The sequence below is a fragment of the Grampus griseus genome (assembly GCF_964374135.1).
Source record: "Grampus griseus genome assembly, chromosome: 15".
NCBI classification, from domain to species: Eukaryota; Metazoa; Chordata; class Mammalia; order Artiodactyla; family Delphinidae; genus Grampus; species Grampus griseus.
The window spans coordinates 27,317,615-27,339,337 of NC_139009.1; positions in this window are offsets into that span (position 1 = coordinate 27,317,615).

Consider the following 21,723-nt stretch of genomic DNA (forward strand, 5'->3'; position numbering starts at 1 on the left):
CACACACACACAAAGAGGGCATCAACACAAGTGATATAGAGGGAAATAATTTGCATATTCGGGATGGTTGGAGAAAAGTCTTTGCCTTAGAAGAGATAGAAGAATGAGGAGAAATTGCTAGAGTAAAGCGTTCTTTCCACATTAAGATTTAAATAGAGTATCACCTATTTCCTTTCCATTCGTTTTTTATTCTTCTTTTCTCACTGTATTCCATCCACTGAATGGCTACTCTGGTTTAGTTATTCCATGATATAATCTCCTCTTCTTCCTTCCCTTCACTTACTTTATCTTGCTTTCCCCTCTAATTCATCTTCTTTTCTTCCATCCATTCTCCTCTGGTCCTGTGTTGTCAGGTGAGATCTGATATCCTTGCATGCTCCAGCTCACTAAAGCAACTATGGTGTCATGTCATGACAAATACTTTATAATAATTTACTTGGTCATAAGTAGTGAAAAAACTAACTTAAAACTCTAAATCAAAGCAAAGTTCCTTTTGTTTAAAAGGCAGGGACCCTATAATTTTACTGAGTTATATAACTCAGTTTTTGTATAATCAACTAACTAAATATATTGGGCTTCTTTTGTTAGCTTTTCCTTTCTTCTCAGCTATGTTATACCTTCTTATTCATGGAAAAGATAAAATATGGTAGAGATATTAAACAGGGAGAACTATAACATCTGTATTGTGTTCTCATTTGAAAGTTTTTCACAGTTATATGTTGAGTTTTTTATTAAGTATTTTATGTGGTGACTTGCCTAACTGTGTATGGGATATTTGATACCACTTATATTTAATGTTTTTAAATGAGTTCTAATTTAATATAGTCAGTGAGGTTATGGGTGTTGATTTGATTCAATATGAATAGCTCAAGTTTTGAAACTATATTTGTATTCAGACTACTTACTTGTAACCATCTGTATACAGGAGATGAGGCATCTCATTTCCTTTTCAAGCAGTTAATGTGAAGTGCTTTTCATTTGGTATTAAGTTATGTATTTCAAGCTTTTGGGCATACATTTTTCATAATTTTTTACACAACGATAGACTTTAGCATTTGATACCCAAGGAAGCTGTCAACACTAATAATTCCTGGGAAAGTTTTGCAGACTGGAAGCATGAGTCTCATTGAGCCAAATTATCCATTTTGTTTTTGAGTTTCTGTATCTTAGATATATAGAAATGAATTGCCATGTGAGGAGAATCTCCAACGCATTATTTTAGTTCTTAATCTAGCAACACGTCTTTTCTCCATTTGGGGAAGATGAATTTCCCTGCGGCCGCATTCCTTGAGGAAAACCAGAGCATTGGATGTGCTTTGACCCAGCTATATATCTTAAAATAGTCACTGCTGATTCACTGTACACAGCACCTTCTTCAATATGTAAACATATTTAAATATAGGCCTTCCCTGAGTTGAGTGACACTGCTATCCAAAGACCCTATTTTCCTCCTTATTTCTCACTAATCACTCCTTGAACTGTGCTCTGGAACCACCAATTAATGTTCAAGAAATGCTAGTATGGCCAAGTGAATACTAACAGCTTGCATAAAATAGCTTATTTAATCTTTTAAACATATGGTATGAAGAAGAAAGAAATGCACATAGAATTTAAAGACTAAGGTACTAGGTAGACTCAATTTTATGCACTAGAACGTTTTTACTTCCTTTTTTCCTTCTCCTCCACCTTCTTTTTCTTTTTCTTCTTTTTCAAATTTCATACCACAAATATCTCTAACTTCACGCCAATCCTTTGGAGCAGCATCCTCTTCAGAGTCCTTCGCAGGACACTATCAGGAGTAACTGAATTTGCCTGGCTAAACAGATGCATTCGTGACATCTCAGCTTATATAAGCAGACTTCTCTGTACATCACCCTTATACATACTCAAGCACACATGGCAAATATTGGGTAGTGCTTCTCTTTTACATGGACTCTAATGCTATTCTCTATTACCCACCAGTAGCCATCATTACTTTATGTCATTGTTGACCTGAAACAAATAGACTGCCATACATTTCTCCAGCAAAGATGGGTTAGTTTGGGGTCAGCAGAGAACTGCAGTTTAGAGTCTAAAATCATGGTGAGTCATGTGCAATTCTCCTCCCAGCAAGAGATGGAGAACACTTTATAGAAAGGAAAAAGAAGTTGGGAGGGCTGTAGTAATCAAAGAATCCGTGGCTTTTCATTGACTGAGTCCTTTTAAGGAAAGAAGAATAGTCTTTCTTCTTCCTGTTTGACTCTGCTATTGTCACAGAGTATGACAGCTTCCCCTTCTGGTCTCTTAACTCTAATTGAGGTTTCCGTTTAATAATTTTTTACATTATTATTTCCTATTTATTCATCTGGATCCCTCGCTAAGCTCTCAGGGTAATGAAGCAGACATAGTTTTGACCCTATTCATTCTAGTAGGTAAGGGTATCTAGTACCATGCATAGCATATAGTAGAGTTCAATAAATGTTTGTTGATGAATAAATGAATGAAGTAATTAGGCAGGTGTTATTTCATATGACAGTCATAATTATGAAGATAATTTGAGAAACTAAAGCAAAATGGTCCTATATTCTTAGGAAAAACTTTTAAGACAGAGACGCAAGTGTAGGAGAATGAGGACACATAATTAATTTTTGATTCTCAGAGCAAAGTCCAAATATATGTTAACCTCTTCATGTAATTTGTATGGTAACTGTCTTCCAGTAAACCCAAACTCAGCCCTCCATTTCCTTATACCACAAGATATACTTATTTTGTTTTCTGGTTTAAGTATTTTGTGAAAAATTGAAGCATTAATTTTTATAACAGCAAAACTAGGTGATAAGCCACTAGTACTATTATCAATTAATGAAACCTACAAATAAACAAGCAGTGAAAAACTTAATAATGAAAGTGTTAATCTACAATTGCCTTGAAAAGTGCCTGTAAAATTTTTTCCTTCAAATTTTGCCGCCAAAAACATTATGGTAGAAGTAACATGGTGTTACAATAAGAAAGGTTAAAAAATGTCATAGCCCAATATCTTAGAGTGTACTGCATTGTAAAAAGGTATAAGGAATTCTCAAAACTTTTCACTGCTATATACTGGGAGCTCTGTATGAAATTGCTAAAGAAAAGAGGATAGTTTCATTTTTTTGTATGCTGTTTGTATGATTCTGTCTGTCATGTGTAATTCAGATGTACAAATATAACAAATGAATTAGAAAAAGAACCATACTCAGTTTCCAGTTAGATTTGCTTACTGGGACTTTGGTAGGATATTACCTGTCCTTCATGCTCAGAGTATGTCATGTTCACATTTTAGTTCTCAAAGTTCCATGTATATTTCTTTCTATATGATACGTATCACTATATGTTTGTTAAATGAGGTTGAAATCAAAAGACATTTGGAGTATATATAAAAAGAATTTAAAATATTTCTAAAGTGATTTGCAGTCTTTTAAGTATGTATTTACCAAAATATTTAGAAAATCTGACCTCTGTGGCTTATATGACCCAGCAATCAAAATATAACAAAGTGGGGCTTCCCTGGTGGTGCAGTGGTTGAGAGTCCGCCTGCCGATGCAGGGGACACAGGTTCGTGCCCCGGTCCAGGAGGATCCCACATGCCGCGGAGCGGCTGGACCCGTGAGCCATGGCCGCTGAGCCTGCGCGTCCGGAGCCTGTGCTCCGCAGCAGGAGAGGCCACAGCAGTGAGAGGCCCGGGTACAGCAAAATAACAAACAAACAAAAAATATAACAAAGTGTCATCTGAAACAGTGTGTAAATCTAGACGATGTATAAATTTAATTTAGCTGCTTCTGCAAACCAAAAAAGGCAAGTGTATTGAAATAGTTCAGAACATGGGCTTTGGTGTTTGATGACCTGGATTTTAATAACAGATCTGCCACTTAATAGGCAACTTTACTTTTGTAAGCATCAGCTTCTTCATCTAAAATAAGAGTATATTCCTGTCCTGCCCCTAGGTTCTTCAGAACAATTTTTTTTTTTTTTTTTTTTAGATTTCATATATATGTGTTAGCATATGGTATTTATTTTTCTCTTTCTGACTTCACTCTGTATGACAGTCTCTAGGTCCATCCACCTCACCATAAATAACTCAATTTCATTTCTTTTTATGGCTGAGTAACATAAAAAATAAAAATATAAAATAAAATAAGAGTAGACAAACACCCGCCCTATAGGCTTGTTTTGAGTATAAATATAATAATAAATGCAAAATGTTTAGCACAGGACCTATCACTCAGTAAGCTGCTAGATATTTATCTCTTTTTTCCTCAACTTGTAGAAGGAAGTTGTTGATAAACAGGAAAAACAACATAAAATTACTCTGAGCGTGCAATTTAATTTTGAGGTAGCCAGTGTCCTTATTAATGTAGGCTTTAATATCAGAAAGTTTGAAGCCCAAACAAACTAGGAAATCTAGCATAAGTCACTTAAAATTTGTAGATTTCTATCTGTTAATTGGGGAAAACAATAGCTACTTTGCCTAATTTAAGTAATTGCTGTTAAAGGGAATTTTAAAATACAAAGTATTAAACAAATGAAATGGACACAAAACACACTCCAGACTGTGCCAGTTTGTACATAGTGACTTGCAATTTTAAATTACTATGAGACATCAAAGGATATTGAAAATATGGAACACAAGAGCCTGATAAGTAGCAAATTAGTTCTGGAAATAATGTTTGTTCAGATTGTTAGGGCAAGTCCATTTTTTCCCCTCAGGCAGATATTTTGAAGGTTGTACTAGCTTCATTTTCCAGAGAGAAGGGTAAAGAAAGGAAGTTAATCTTATCTCTTCATGTGTCTCGTACCTTAGGACCTGGTCAATAAATATTAATTGATGAAGATGATATTGCAAGGACTATGTTTTGTGAAATTGATTCATAGAAGTGAGCCTTAGGCAGTTATACCAATGTGATTGGATGTTTCCAACATCTTTTATTTAACTCTCTCTTTGTAAGATCATGTCGAAATAAATATGTTTAATTGGGATCCTGAGGATCTATCATTTTTTCTTCCCCTTTCTGCCCCTCCTTCCCTCCCTCCCTCCCTCCCTTTCTCTCCCCCTCTTTCTCTCCCTTCCTTCCTCCCAGCTCTCTTTCTGTCTCCTTCCCTTGCCTGTTTATATAGTGTACAATTAAACCATAACCTTATAGGATGGGGATAGCAATTAGATCAATTTCAATCTCTGTTTATCGTTAGCCCTTGAAAAGTCTTACCTAACAAACCTAGGAAGTAGAGGAAAAAGGGACTTAAGCTAATGTTTTTTTCTTCCTGTTGCCATTTACCATTCACAGAAACTCAAGGTTCAGCTGGTCTTTCTGAAAAGTCCATTTTGTGGAAAGTTGTATGAATGTCAGGACTTGTACATACTGGCACTGGACACCCTCAGCTTGGAGAGAACATGGCCCAGAGGCTGGTCTGAACTTTGTTTTAAAAAATAGTTGCTTAAATCCTTGGAACACTATCTCAGCCCAATCTGTGCCTGAACCAGTCCCTGGAATAAATTCCTGCATTGTCTGCTGCCTCATTATTCCATACCCCTTAGGCTCACACACAAAGGAATACTTAAGATCACAAAACATCATGATCTCAATAACTTATTTTTAAAGTTTTTGTTCATCCCAAGAGTTCTGTTTTTCACGAAGTGCAATTAATTAGAGAGGTAAGTCATGGAATTCCAGATTATAATGTCAAAATATTTACCATGGGGCTCCAACCTTGTGTAGTGGACAAAAAGCCCCTGCCTAGTAACATATTTCATTTTTATATAATTTAATATTGATTTTTCATGTTCTGTTTTCCCTGAAGCCTAACTTTTGGCAGGTTTCTTGAATTATCAGCAGTTTTTTTTGAGATTCCTACAACCACATAGTAAATCAATTCAACAGACAGATTTGAGTCCAATCTATGTGCAAGGAAGGGGCAGGAATGAACAGGACATCCTGTGAGAAGCTCAGGTGTGATGGAGAAAGTCAAGCTTACACATAACTAATATACCTAATAAAAAGCCTTAGACTATAGGAACAATACAAGTTTTCTAGAAGACTAGAAGGAAATATTGTTTTTGGCTTAGTGAGACTAGTGCTTTTTGTGCTTTTTCGAGTGCTTCTCGAAAATTTTCTTCATTTCCTCTGTGGTAGTTTGGCTTAGATTTTCTACCACTCCATCTTCTAGCATGGGATTTTTTGTTTACGTTGTTGAGAACTGCCTATTTTTATTATCTCTTCCTGGATATGCAAGAATTTGTCTTTGTTTCCATCTCCTGCTCTCTCTCTCTCTCTTTCATGTTTAAAATCATAACAGTTTACCAGGAAATGTCTTGGAATTTATGGTTTTGTATCAGTTATTCTGGAGACATGGTGTACTCCCTCCTCTAGACTTGGATTCAAGTTTTCTTTTTATTTCTGAACAATTTTCTCACAAATTAAAATACTTTTCGTTTTATTTTTTTCAACTTTTGTCTTCGTGAAGGACACATCTCTCATTTTATGTATTTTTAACTTCTTATTCATTTCAGTCATTATGTAAGTTTTTTTCTTTGTCTTATCCTCTCTGGCATTTACCATCTATTCGATTGTATAGACTCCGCTTTTCTTAATCTCAGCATGACCTTCATTTTTGGTGCCATTTTATTTTTTTTTCCTTCAACTTTTTTCCTTAGAAGCAATGTCAATTTATTTTTCATGTCCTTCCCCTCCCTGCCATGCCATTTTCCTGTGTGTGTGTGTGTGTGTCTGTGTGTGTGTGTGTGTGTGTGTGTGTGTGAGAGAGAGAGAGAGAGAGAGAGAGAGAGAGAAAGGAGAGGGAGAGAAAGAGAAAACATGAGTGCTTTGGCTTGATTTTCCTTATTCCCAGATTTTCCTTATTCATACAGATACAGGCCTACTCACAACTCAGTCTTCTCCAATGGGCTTCACCTTTGGATAAGTATTTCAGTGATGGGACATCTATAAATTCTTTTATTTATCCCAGCATCTTTAATCTGTAGTATCTTAACAGGGTCCAAAGATCTTCATTCAACAACCCATGCCCTTCAGTGTCATTGCTCCTAACAATGGTGTTGGTTCTGTCCCTCAGGGTGAGGCACCTGGCCTGGAATTCTCTGAGTTTTTCCAGTCTTGTCTGCATCTGAATCAGCAGGCATATCTGCTCTACCCTTTACTTGTTCTGACAACTCTCCTCATACATTGGGCCTGTGGTTATAGTGTGCCTTAGATTAACTGAAGAGTTTATGTGTCTATTTCTCATCCTCCCTCTAAGCTCAGAGAGGAAAGGGGGATACATGTCCTGATCCTGTCATCATAAATGTAAAGTCCCCAGAGTCTTTCTTTAAAGTTCTATCCGTAATTTTATGACATTTTTTTGGGATAAAATGGTAAAATAGAGTTGTCAATTTTTGTAGTCAGGGATTTTCCCTGAGGATTATTGATTTGTCTTGCATACTCTTCACAACACAAACACGATGCAATAAAAAGAATAGTAGCTAAAGTTTGAGTGTGCTTACATAAGGTACTGTCCTAAGCCTTTACATGTATCAACTCATTTAATTTTCACAGTCACCTTATGAAGTAGATGCTATTCTAGGCCAAACTATCATTCAAGATTATGGAAATACATAGATTGGGGTTTGCAATGTGCAGTGTAACAGATATTATGTTGTATTCAGCAACATAACCTGGCCAGATTTATGATTTAACTTTTATTATCGCTAAATCTGTTTCTCTGAGTCAGATAGAGTGGTGGAATTAATAACATATACATAACTTTCCTTACCAGTTGGTTTTGTAAAAAGAAATATGCTAATAAGTAATGATCAGACTTGAGAGCAGAGGGACCAGGGAAGAGCTAGGCCCTTTGTAATTGACAGGAGCCACAGGGTTAAGACTTGAGAGCAGAGGGACCAGGGAAGAGCTAGGCCCTTTGTAATTGACAGGAGCCACAGGGGTAATGTTGGATGGATCTGGCAAGAGTAGCTGAATGTATGCTTTGCTTTATCAGAAAAAGCTTTGATGCGCAACTCAGTTACTCATTATCTCCTTGATGAGAAAAAGGTAAATAACTGAAACAAAAGCCTGGATCAGTAAATTTCTGATCTCATATATATGTATAACATCTGATCCTTACCAGCTAGATCCCAGGGTTCTCAGTATGATAATCTTCTACCTTGGGATGCAGAATGAGCAGTGAGGCAAAGAGATTTGGGCCATTACCATGTATTCTTTTAAAATATTTTTCATTTATTCACTGCACCTGGTATGGAGGCCTACCCCTTATTTTCTAATTTGATGCCTGGTGATTACATGTGCTTAACTTAGTTGAAACATTCAGGTGGTCCAGGAAAAAATAAAATTGGCTGTCTGTCCATGAAATTAGCCCAGAAGCCATTCTATAATATTTCCTTTCTGCATTATTTTTAGTATCAAGTTCACATTGATTCATATGGTGCCTAACACAATAACTCTTACATAGCAGAAAATCTATAAATGTTTTTTGATTGAATGTAAATTCTAGTGTGGGTCAATTTAAAGTATTACCTTCTTTGTGGTATTTTGCCTGATCATAATTCTTGAGCAAGGTAAGTGTAAGACTGACCATCATTATATGACTAAAGAAAAGAAAATCCATTAAGAAAAGACCCATAAATAACTTCTTAGACTTCTTGCTGTATAAAATATTGTAGCAGTTAAGATCACAGGCTTTAGAATCAGCTGAACCCTATTTGAATTCCAGATATATTACTATTCCTTATTGTGAGAATTTAGATATGTTACTCAAGTTCTTTGAGTCTTATTTTCTTCATCTCTGAAGTGAGGTTAATAAATGTATTTCTAAGAACTTTGTGAGGATTATCAGAGAAAAAATGAATTAAAGCACCCATCCTTGAGGTCTTGTATTTACTAAAGAAATAAAAGAGAGAATACTATCTCAAAAAACTTAAAGTTCAAAAATCTGAATATTCAAGTTGAAAACAGAATTCCTGAACTTCTACTAATGCTCTCTTGCTTTTTATAGGGCTAAAAGTGTTACCTAGTCCAAGCTTGTACCACTTGCCACAGGACAGGCCAATAAATCGAGAGATGAGCTGTTGGGGCCAGGAGTAGTGACTTTATTCCGAAAGCCAGCAGACCAAGAAGATGGTGGACTAGTGTCCCAAAGAACCATCTTACTGAGTTAGCATTCAGGCTTATTTTATACTAAAAGGGGAGGGAGTGTGGCTTGTTGTTGCAGACTTCTTGGTGCCAGAATCCTCAGTTCTTACAACTGTCCACATAGGTCTGGTCACAGTGTTCCTGTAAACCTCCAAAGCAGGCATTTCTAATTGTGAATCATTTATTAATTTGTTGTATAAGAGTAAGATGAGAGAACACAGTAAACAGAAAATTTAATTAAAAATAAATATTTTGAATAGGTATATTTCTACTTCTATCAAACTTCCTGCTCTTTAAAAGACTTCCAGTCCTAAATTTTACTTGGAAGAATTTAGTCAACAAAGCTAGTGGCTGCACTGCCAGAAACACAATTGCCTTATTTGGTAAGCAGCAAGTATTTCTCTTTAAGTGTTCACCAAACAGCACCATTTGGAGTGAGGAAGTATTGACACTGCTTTTAAAACATGCTCTTAAATATATATTTTTAAAACAATGTCAATTTTAGTAAACTAGGTTGTTTTTCTCTTCCTTTTGCAGAAATTGAAGTTCAAAAGATTGTCAGTTATTTTTAAGTTTCATGAAGGAAAATGCCTGTGCTCTTTATAATAGAAAAGGCAGATGTTACCCAAACTCAAAGCAAACTAAACTGATTTTGCTGCAGAATTTTCAGGCTATAGCAACTTACTTGAAATAATCAGTTACTTATGATGTACTTCTTTCCTTTAACCAAATTTTTATCAGTGATTTAGAACACATTTATTAATGTTTCACTTCATAGTATGTATTAATGTTTTACTCCAAATGTTATTTTGTTTGAAAATAACAAAAAACCTGCCCCAGAGAATAAGAGACAGTAAATTTTAAAAATGAGAGGGTAAAAAATAGTATGGTCACTGTTTTATTTCTTTAAAAATCTGTGGTTTAGGGGAAAGAGTACAGTGAATCATGAAACCCAATCTACAAATCAGGGCATTGAGACCTGGTGAGAATCACAAAGTGTGCTGGACCATATTGTGACTCATATAAAATGTGAATCCCTATCAAACCCTCTGAAATTGTGTAGCATCTGGGTCAATTTGAACCTGTGATTGGAGTTTCAACTTCATCATTGGAACTTTGTTTTCCTGTTAACTAACATATTAGTTAAGGGTATAAGAATTATAATTAAATCCAGGTGTGACCTTCATTAGTTGCAGGTCCCCAAATTCCTAAAGCACCACTTTCCTTATCTTTACAATGGGAATAAGAAAATAATAAGTAACTCTCCCAGGGTTGTTATAAGCTTTATATTTTTATTGGAGTATAATTGCTTTACAATGTTGTGTTAGTTTCTGCTGTGCAATGAAGTGAATCAGCTGTATGCATATCTATATCCCCTCCCTCTTGGACCTCCCTCCCACACCCCCATCCCACCCATCTAGGTCATCACAGAGCACCCAGCTGAGCTTTCTCTGCTTTATAGCATGTTCCCACTAGCTATCTAATTTATGCATGGTAGTGTGTATATGTCAATGCTAATCCCCCAGTTTGTCCCACCCTCCCCTGCCCCCCTGTGTCCACATGTCCATTCTCTATGTCTACGTCTCTATTCCTGCCCTGCAAATAGACTCATCTCTACCATTTTTCTAGATTCCACATATATATGCATTAACATATGATATTTGTTTTTTTCTTTCTGGCTTACTTCACTCTGTGTGATAGACCCTAGGTCCATCCACATCTCTACAAATGACCCAATTTCATTCCTTATTATAGCTGAGTAATATTCCATTGTATATATGTACCACATCTTCTTTATCCATTCATCTGTCATTGGACATTTAGGTTGTTTCCATATCCTGGCTTTAAATGAGTTAAATAGTAGAAAATGCTTAGCACAGTTGCTTGCACAGTTGCTTGCACATTCAATTGTGATATAGCCAGGGCAGGAGTCTTAACACAGAGATACTCTGCCTATTGTGGGACTTCCAACACCCGTCCTCTCATTCTTATGGGAGGATTTTCCCTTCTACCACCGCAGGATAGATAGCTTACCCCTCCCTGGAATGGCCAATAATCTCATTAACTAAGAAAGGAAATATAAAAGGAAGAAATTTAGGGTTTATTTCCTTAGTTTTTATTGAAAGAAAAATGTTGCCTTTGGCTGTATTATTTTGGCAGTCCTTGCATGTGAAAAGAAAGGGAGAGCTATGGGTTCCTAAACTGAATGTTGTAAGTGAATTTAACCACTTGAAAAATAATTTCCATGGCAGCAATGCATTAAAAATGAATAGTAACAATGAGCATCTACAAAAAAACATTCTTTCAATTTATAAATTGATTATCTCATGTACTATCTTTTTTAATTCCTATATTCTTATATTTAGATATTATTATCATTATTATTTAACCAGATAAGAAATAGTGTGATTCAAAATATTAAGTGACTAGCTTATTATCCCATAGCTGAGGCTTCTAGCAATGTTTATATATATATGTATATATACACACACATATTTGTGTATATATAAAATATATGCATATATGTACATATTTCATATGTGTATTATATAATGTGTATGTACACACATGCATACATATATTAATATATGTGTATATATATATTCATATGAATATACACATAAATGTATAAAGTGGGAGAGAGGATATACTATGTTTGCAAATGTATTGAATATATATACTGAATATATTCTGGCAAGTATGAACACAAAATTGAGATTTAACATGACAATGTTAGTTGTAAAAATAAAGAATTCACATATACAAATTATACTTGAAGAAAAACTTAAAATAATTGTCCTAGCTCCCTTTACTGAAATGATTTATAAAATTTCTGATATGTGATTCAGATGAGTAAATAAATATACTGCTCATATAGGAGCAAATGACTTATTAGATTCATTTTATTCATATCTAATTTTCTCAAAGAATATAAGCAATTTTAACAAATTAAATTCATTACTTACTCTAAATTGAATTAAAGTGATTTCTTGCATTTCTTATGTGGAAGAGGTCACTGGGGTTTTCTTTCCTCTCAAATACAAGTTATGAATCCATTTTCTTTCTTGGATTGATTATGTGTGTAATGAAAGGCTTTGAACAGAAAACATCTCAAAAGAAAATTAATATTTAGACATTATTTAAGTAAAAAAATGAAATTTTGTGTTACACTATAAAGTGAAAGTACAGTTACTGAGCACTAATATGTGAGGTGCTTTCATTTATATTGCTTAGTTTAATACTAACAACATAACAATGTGGTAACTGTTAACCTCTTTTGAAAATGAAGAAATCAAGTCACAGATAAGTTATTCACTGAGCATAAGATTGCACAATTAGTAAATGGCAATTCTGCATTCAATTCCACATTTTTCTGACTCCAAAGAACACGTTATTCTGTTTTACAAAATTACTCGTTTTCTTTTTTTAATTGAAGTTGTCAACCCATTACCATTTTAACAAACCAAACAGATGAAGGATTGACATTCTCATGTGGCCATTTCTTTATTCTTTCCGGGTTTCCCACTCTCTGAGTTCTCAGCTCTCTAAGAATTTCTGAGTGAGTGTTACTCAATATTACAATCTTATGTGGCAGTTGGAGACTAAATCCCCTGTTATGGAATTCTCTGGCAGTCCAGTGGTTAGGACTCCATGCTTTCCCTGCTGAGGATGGGGGAACTAAGATCCCACACAAAAAAGTGTAGACTTAAAAAAAAAAAAACCCCTAAGTTACATTCTGCCTCTGCCATATATTAGGTTGATGACCTTGAAAACTTTAACAGATTTCTGACCCTCATTACTTCCAAACTGTGGTATTTCTCAGAGTCTAAGTTCATCCATCAGTTTGTCCCATATCCACTGAGAGTTTTATGTTTCTCACATGCTTTGCCTGGCCACACTTTATAAAGTAGATCTACCACCAACACCCAGAAGTTTATTATTCTGTAATGTATTACATTTTGAAATTCTTTCACTTATTTTATTTACCTTTTTTTTTGTCTCTGTGGAATTAGGGACCTTGTCTGCATGATCATTATTTTATGCCCCGTGCCTAGTACTTTCCCTGGCATGAAATCAATACTCACAAACTATTGACCGAATGCAGAAATGATTGAAATTATTAGTGTTCAGTTTGAGTCAAACTAGAAAAACAATGACATTAACATATTGTTTCCTTAATCTTATTCTGATTGGTATGTGGGACATATTATAACTCATTTGTCGCTAAGTGAGGTGGAACATTTGTATTGATTTAGTGTTAAGATCTGCTATTTTCCTGATGTAGACCTGTTTCTTAATGGTGTGACCACACAAAATAAATATTCCAAGAAAAACTGAAATAAGACAAAAAGTGATGTGTAATAGTGTTGACATCTCTTAGAAGCATAAAGTAAAGAGAAAAAACAATAAAAAAGACACAAATTCTGAATAAAACTTGTTATGATGGATTGACACTCTCCTTTGAGAGTTTATTTCTAAACAAAACTAAGTATTGTAAACTCTTCAAGGTACAGTAACAATTGGAATATTAAAGCACTTAACATTTTAAGAGTAGTGTACAGACTTATTTTTATGTGCTTAACTGTCAAATGTCCTGGGAATTATGAAGACAAGTCCTTTAGCAACTATCATGTATGAATTATACAACATGATTTTATTAGATTTTAAAATGTTTATTTTCTTTAGACTCTATAATAAAGACTATTAAGTAATATTTTCACATAAATACAAAATAAATAGTGTTACTCCTTTATAAAATAATATAAAACATCTTTTTGGAAATTAATACAGGCTGGTATAATTCTGTTCTAATCAATATTTAAATATACTTACATTTAGTCACCAGGCCTTCCCTGTTTTTAATGTTACTATCATCCAAAAGCCATATCAAGTTGGGAAGAACTGACATGTTGACAATATTGAGTCTCAGTATTCATGAACGTGGACTACTTCTCTATTCGTTTAGTTCTTTGAATTCTTTCAGCAAAGTTTTATAGTTTTCCTCATAGAGATCTTGTGCATATTTGTTAGATTTATACCAAAATATTTCATTTTGGGGGGTGCAAATGTAATGGTGTTATGTTTCTAATTTTAAATTCCACTTGTTTACTGCTAGTATATAGGAGAGTGATTAACTTTTGTATGTTAATATTGTATCCTGCAACCTTTCCATACTAACTTATTAGTTCCAGGAGGGTTTTTTTTTTTATGCCAATTTTTTTAGGTTTTCTAAAGAGATGATCGTGTCATCTGCAAACAAAGACAATTTCATTTCTTCTTTCTCAGTCTGAATACTATTAATTTTCTTTTCTTGTCTTATTGTATTAACTAGAACTTCTAGTATGATGTTGAAAGGCAGTGGTTAGAGGGGATATCCTTAAGTTGTCCCTGATTTTCATGGAAGAGCTTTTAGTTTCTCACCATTAAGAAGAAATGTTTTTGATAACCTGGAAGACATATTACAAATGATTTTGAGGAGGCATTTTGAGATAATTGAAGGTACTGTTGACCTCTGAATTCCATGCAACAAACCTTATAAGGTACTCATTAGCTCAGAAAACCAGTGAGTCTATAATACTCAATCTGTTCTTTTTTTTTAAAAAAAAAGTTTTGCATAATTTTGAGTAGTCAACAATTTGTCCTTAGGTAATAATAGCTAACATCATACTCAACACTGAAAAGTTGAAAGCTTTACCTATCAGTTCATGAAAAAGATAACAATGCCCACTCTCACCACTTTTATTCAGCATAATACTGGAAGTCCTAGACAGAGCAATTAGGCAAGACAAAGAAATAAAAGGCATCCAAATTAGAAAGGAAAACAAAATTGTTGTTATTTACAGATAATATGATCTTATATATTAAAAATACCAAAGACTCAACCCCAAAACTATTGGAACTAATCAACAAATTTAGTAAATTTGTAGGATATAAAATCAATATACAGAAACCAGTTGCATTTCTATAAGTACTATCAACAAAATATCCAAAAAGGAAATAAAGAAAACTATCCCATTCACAGTAGAATCAAAAAAATAAAATACTGAGGAATAAATTTAACCAAGGAAGAGAAAGATCTGTACGAATAAAACTACAAGGCTTCAATGAAATAAACTGAAGATGACACAAACACATGAAAGCTATCCCATGTTTATGGATTGTAAGAGTTAATATTGTTAAAATATATATATAGTATGAGTCTTACAGCTCTAGAAACAGGTGTCAAATAGTATGTGAGTTTTTGTGGCAAATATCTTGTCTATGCTCTTGATTGTTTTTGTCTTCTAACTTTTTAAGCAACTCTATAAGGTATAAATTGTATACTGTAAAATTCATCCATCGTAAGTGTATTATTCAATAACTCTTACTGCAAAGAGTTGTACAACTATTACCACACTCCAGTTTTAAAAAACTAACATCACCCCCCAAATTTTCATCATGTCCCTTTACAGTCAGTCTCTGCACCCTCCACTAGACTAAAGTGACCACTGATCTGCTTTGTGTCTATAAATTTACCTTTGCTAGTAATGTCACATAAATGAAATCATACAACATGTAGAATTTTATTTCTGGCTTCTTTCACTTAATACAACAAATTTGAGATCCGTCCATGTTGCACATGTATCAACAGTTTGTTCATTTTTATCGCTGAGTTGTGTTACATTGGATGGATACCCCATATTTTGTTTATTTACTCAATTGTTGAGGGGCATTTGAGTTGTTTCCAGATTTTGGCTAACATAAATAAAATGGTTACAAATGTTTGTGTAAAATCCTTTGTATGAACATCTCCTTTCATTTATATGGCTAAAGACAAAGGATTAGAATAGCTGTTTCATGTGGTAGATGAATGTTTAATTTTTAATGAACTACCAGTTTTATTTTCCAAAGTGACTGAAAGGTTTTACATTCTAAAAGGCAATGTATGAGGGTTCCAGTTGCTCCACATCCATGAAAAATTTGGTCTTGTCAGATTTTTGGTTATAACCATTCTAGTGGGTATGGAGTAGTCTTTAATCTTGGTTTTAATTAGAAAATTAGTGGATCATCTTTTCATGTGTTTATGAACAAGTCATATATATTCTTTCATGACATGTCTATTCAAAACTTTTATCCTTTTTTTTCTTTTTTCTTCCAGTTTTATTGAGTTATAATTGACCTACAGCACTGTACAATTTAAGGTGTACAGAATAATGATTTGATTTACATATATCATGAAGTGATTATCACAATAAGTTTAGTGAACCCCCATTATCTCATATAGATACAAAATTAAAGAAATAGAAAAAAAATTTTTCTTGTGACAAGAACCCAGGGTTTAATCTCTTTAACAACTTGCATATATAGCATATAATAGTGTTATTTATCATTCTGTACATTACATCCCCAGTGCTTATAACTGAAAATTTTTACCTTTTGACTGTCTCTATCCAGTTCCCCCTCCCCCAAACACCCTCCTCTGGTAACCACAAATATAATCTCTTTTTCTATGAGTTTGTTTGTTTGTTTTTGAATTATAATTGACCTAGAAGACTATGTTAGTTCCTGGTACACAACATACTGATTGAATATTTCTATACATTTCAAACCAATCAACACAATAAATTTAATTATCATATGTTACCATACAAAGATATTACATAGTTATTGACTATATTCCCCATACAGTTCATTTCCGACCTGTGGCTCATCTATTTTTGCGACTGGAAGTTTGCACCTCTGAATCTTCCTCACCCATTTCTTTCCTCCCTCCATCCCTCTCCCCTTTGGCAACCACTTGTTTGGTCTCTATGAGTTGGTTTCTGTTTTGTTATGTTTGTTCATTTGTTTTGTTTAGATTCCACATATAAGTGAAATCATACAGTATTTGTTTTTCTCTGTCTGAGCATCACTTAGCATAATACCTTCTCAGTCCATCCACATTCTTGCAAATGACATGATTTCATTCATTTTTATGGCTGAGTAATATTCCACTGTGTATATATATGGGCAGCGTATATATGGGTCTTGTTTTTTTCCTTTTGTTTTTGTTTTTTTTAATCCATTCAGCCACTTTATGTGTTTTGACTGGAGCATTTAGTTCATTTACATTTAAAGTAATTATTGATAGGTACTGCCATTTTGTTAATTGTTTTGGGGTTGTTTTTATAGTTCTTTTGTTGTTGGTCCTTTCTTCTTTTGTTCTCTTGCTTGTGATTTGATGAGTTCTTTGAATATCTTTGCGATCAGTACCTTGAACTCTTTATTAGGTAGATTGCCTATCTCCACTTACCTCTTCTTTTGGGATTTTATCTTATCTCTTCATTTGGAACATGTTTCTCTGTTGCCTCATTTTGCCTCATTTGCTGCTTTTATTTCTATGTATCTGGTAGGTTGATTATGTTTCCCAACCTCAGAAAAGTGGCCTTTTGTAGGAGACCTCTTATATATCCCAGCAGCACACTCCCCTCTGGTCAGCAAACCTATATGCTCTAGGGATACCCCCATGTGGTCTGCATGGGTCCTTATGTTGTGGTAGGCTGACTACTGTGCATGGTCTTAGAGGCATGGCTGGCCCCTATTTCGGTTGGTTGCCATGTCCTGCCTTGCGTGGAGACTGCTGGCCACTGGTTGGTGGATCCAGTTTACAAGGTTGCTGGCTGCAGAGCTCCAGAGGTCCTTGGGGCTAGTGCTGGCCCACTGGTAGGTGGAGCCAGGTTTTGGGGTGGGTGGTTGCACAGCCAGGGTCCTGGATCTAGTGTTGGCCTGCTGGTGGGTGGGGTCACCTCCTGACATGGCAACTGCAGGGTCTGGAATGTCCCAAAGCTGGTGCTGGCCTGCTGTTGAGTGGGGCTGGATCCTGGGGCCTCTGGCTGAAGGATCTTAGGTTTCTTGGTGCTGGTGGCAGCCTGCTGGTGGGTGGGGCTGGGGTCAGGGGGGTCCTGGGGCTAGCACCTTCTCACTGGTGAGCAGAAACCCATAGCCTCTGGCTTCAGGACCCTTGGGTCCCAGAGCTGGTGTCTACATGCTGATGGTTGGGGCTGGATTCCAGGGCTGCCGGCTGAGGGACCCAAGGTGTCCCAGAGCTGGTGTTAGCCTGCTAGAGGGAAGAGCCAAGGCACAGGGGGTACTGGGGCGGGTGCTGGCCTGCTGGTGTGTGGCTTGGGTCCTGACACTTCAAGCTGTCTGGCTGAGGTGTTCCTAGAGCTGATGCCTACCTACTGGTGGGTGGAACCAGGTCCTGGGATCTCTGGCTGCAGGGCCCTGGGCGTCCTGGGGCTAGTGCTGGTGCAGTGGTATGTAGGGCTGGGTCCTGAGATATCTGGCAGACAGGCTGGGTCCTGGGATGGTTGTGGGTTTAGGGTGGCTCTTAAGGCAGCAGGCCTACTGGTGGGTGGGGCTGTGTTTCTGCTAGCTAGCTGCTTGGCTTGAGGTGTCCCTGTACTGCTGTTGATGGGCTGGTGGGTGGGGCCATGTCCTAGTGCTAATAAGGTAAAGGGAGCATTCCAAACTGGATTTGCCAGCACCATTGTCCATGTGGTAGAAGGAGCTCCAAAATGTCTGTGTCCCTAGGGTAAGCTCCAGTTGCCCCCTGCCTCTCCAGGAGACTCTTCAAGATCAGCAGGTGGGTCTGATCCAGGCTCCTTTCAAATCATTGCTTCTTCCCTGGGTTCTAGAGCATGTGAAATTTTCTGTGTGCCAATTAAGAGTAGAGTCTCTATACCCCACTGCTCTCTAGCTCTTCCAAAAGTAAGCCCTGCTGGCCTTAAAGCCAAAGAGTCTGGGGACTCATCTTTCTGGTGCAGGAAACCGAGGCTGGAGAGCCCAATATGGCACTCAAACCACTCACTCTTTGGGGAGAACCCCTGCTATTATAACTATACTCCTGTTTGTGAGACTCCCACCGAAGGGTATAGGCTTTTTTTTTTTAATATCTTTATTGGAGTACAGTTGCTTTACAATGATATGTTAGTTTCTGCTTCATAACAAAGTGAATCAGCTATACATATACATATATCCCAATATCTCCTCCCTCTTGTGTCTCCCTCCCACCCTCCCTATCCCACCCCTGTAGGTAGTCACAAAGCATCGAGCTGATCTCCCTTTGCTTTGCGGCTACTTCCCACTAGCCATCTATTTTACATTTGGTAGTATATATGAGTCCATGCCACTCTCTCACTTCGTTACGGCTTACCATTCCCTCTCCCTGTGTCCTCAAGTCCATTCTCTACGTCTGGGTCTTTATTCCTATCCTGTCCCTAGGTTCTTCAGAACCTTTTTTTTTGGATTCCATACATACGTGTTAGCATACGGGATTTGTTTTTCTCTTTCTGACTTACTTCACTCTGTATGACAAACTCTAGGTCCATCCACCTCACTACAAATAACTCAATTTAGTTTCCTTTTATGGCTGAATAATATTCCATTGTATATATGGGCCATATCTTCTTTATCCATTCATCTGTCGATGGACACTTAGGTTGCTTCAATGTCCTGGCTATTGTAAATAGAGCTGCAGTGAACATTGTGGTACAGGACTCTTTTGAATTATGGTTTTCACAGGGTGTATGCTCAGTAGTGAGATAGCAGGATCATATGGTAGTTCTATTTGTAGTTTTTTAAGGAACTTCCATACTGTTCTCCATAGTGGCTGTATTAATTTACATTCCCACCAACAGTGCAAGAGGGTTCCCTTTGCTCCACACCATCTCCAGCACTTGTTCTTTGTAGATCTTTTTGATGATGGCCATTCTGACTGGTGTGAGATGATACCTCATTGTAGTTTTGATTTGCATTTCTCTAATGATTAGTGATGTTGAGCATTCTTTCATCTGTTTGTTGGCAATCTATATATCTTCTTTGGTGAAATGTCTATTTAGGTCTTCTGCCCATTTTTGGATTAGGTTGTTTGCTTTTTTGATATTGAGCTTCATGAGCTGCTTGTAAATTTTGGAGATTAATCCTTTGTCAGTTGCTACATTTGCAAATATTTTCTCCCATTATGAGGGTTGTGTTTGGCTCTGGTTATGGTTTTCTTTGCTATACAAAAGCTTTTAAGTTTCATTAGGTCCCATTTGTTTATTTTTGTTTCCATTTCACTAGGAGGTGGATCCAAAGGGATCTTGCCATGATTTATGTCATAGAGTGTTCTGCCTATGTTTTCCTCTAAGAGTTTGATGGTGTCTGGACTTACATTTAGGTCTTTAATCCATTTAGAGTTTATTTTTGTGTATGGTCGTAGAGAGTGTTTTAATTTCATTCTTTTACATGTAGCTCTCCACCTTTCCCAGCACCATTTATTGAAGAGGCTCTCTTTTCTCTGTTGTATATTCTTGCCTCCTTTATCAAAAATAAGGTGACCACATGTGCATGCTTTTATCTCTGGCCTTTCTATCCTGTTCCATTGATCTATATTTCCATTTTTGTGCCAGGACAATCCTGTCTTGATTACTGTAGCATTGTAGTATAGTCTAAAGTCAGGGAGCCTGATTCCTCCAGCTCCATTTTTCTTTCTCAAGATTGCTTTGGCTATTCGGGGTCTTTTGTGTTTCCATACAAATTGTGAAATTTTTGTTCTAGTTCTGTGAAAAATGCCAGTGGTAGTTTGATAGGAATTGCATTGAATCTATAGATTGCTGCAGTAGAGGCATTTTCACAATGTTGATTCTTCCAATCCAAGAACATGGTATATCTCTCCATCTGTTTGTATCATCTTTAATTGCTTTCATCAGTGTCTTATACTTTTCTGCATACAGATCTTTTGTCTCCTTAGGTGGGTTTATTCCTAGCTATTTTATTCTTTTTGTTGCAATGGTAAATGGGAGTGTTTTCTTAATTTCTCTTTCAGGTTTTTCATAATTAGTGTATAGGAATGCAAGAGATTTCTGTGCATTAATTTTGTATCCTGCTACTCTGCCAAATTCATGGATTAGCTCTAGTAGTTTTCTGGTAGTGTCTTTACGATTCTCTATGTATAGTATCATGTCATCTGCAAACAGTGACAGCTTTACTTCTTGTTTTCCAATTTGGATTCCTTTTATTTCTTTTCCTTCTCTGATTGCTGTGGCTAAAACTTCCAAAACTATGTTGAATAAGAGTGGTGAGAGTGGGCATCCTTGTCTTGTTCCTCATCTTAGTGGAAGTGGTTTCAGTTTTTCATCATTGAGAACAATGTTGACTGTGGGTTTGTCATATATGGTCTTTATTATTTTGAGGTAAATTCCCTCTGTGCCTACTTTCTAGAGTGTTTTTTGTCATAAATGGGTGTTGAATTTTGTCGAAAGCTTTTTCTGCATCTATTGAGATGGTCATATCGAATTTGTTAATATGGTGTATCACATTGATTGATTTGTGTATATTGAAGAATCCTTGCATTCCTGGCATAAACCCCACTTGATCATGGTGTATGGTCCTTTTAATGTGCTGCAGGAAGCTGTTTGCTAGTATTTTGTTGAGGATGTTTGCATCTATGTTCATCAGTGATATTGGCCTGTAGTTTTCTTTCTTTGTGACATCCTTGTCTGGTTTTGGTATCAGGGTGATGGTGGCCTCGTAGAATGAGTTTGGGAGTGTTCCTCCCTCTACTGTATTT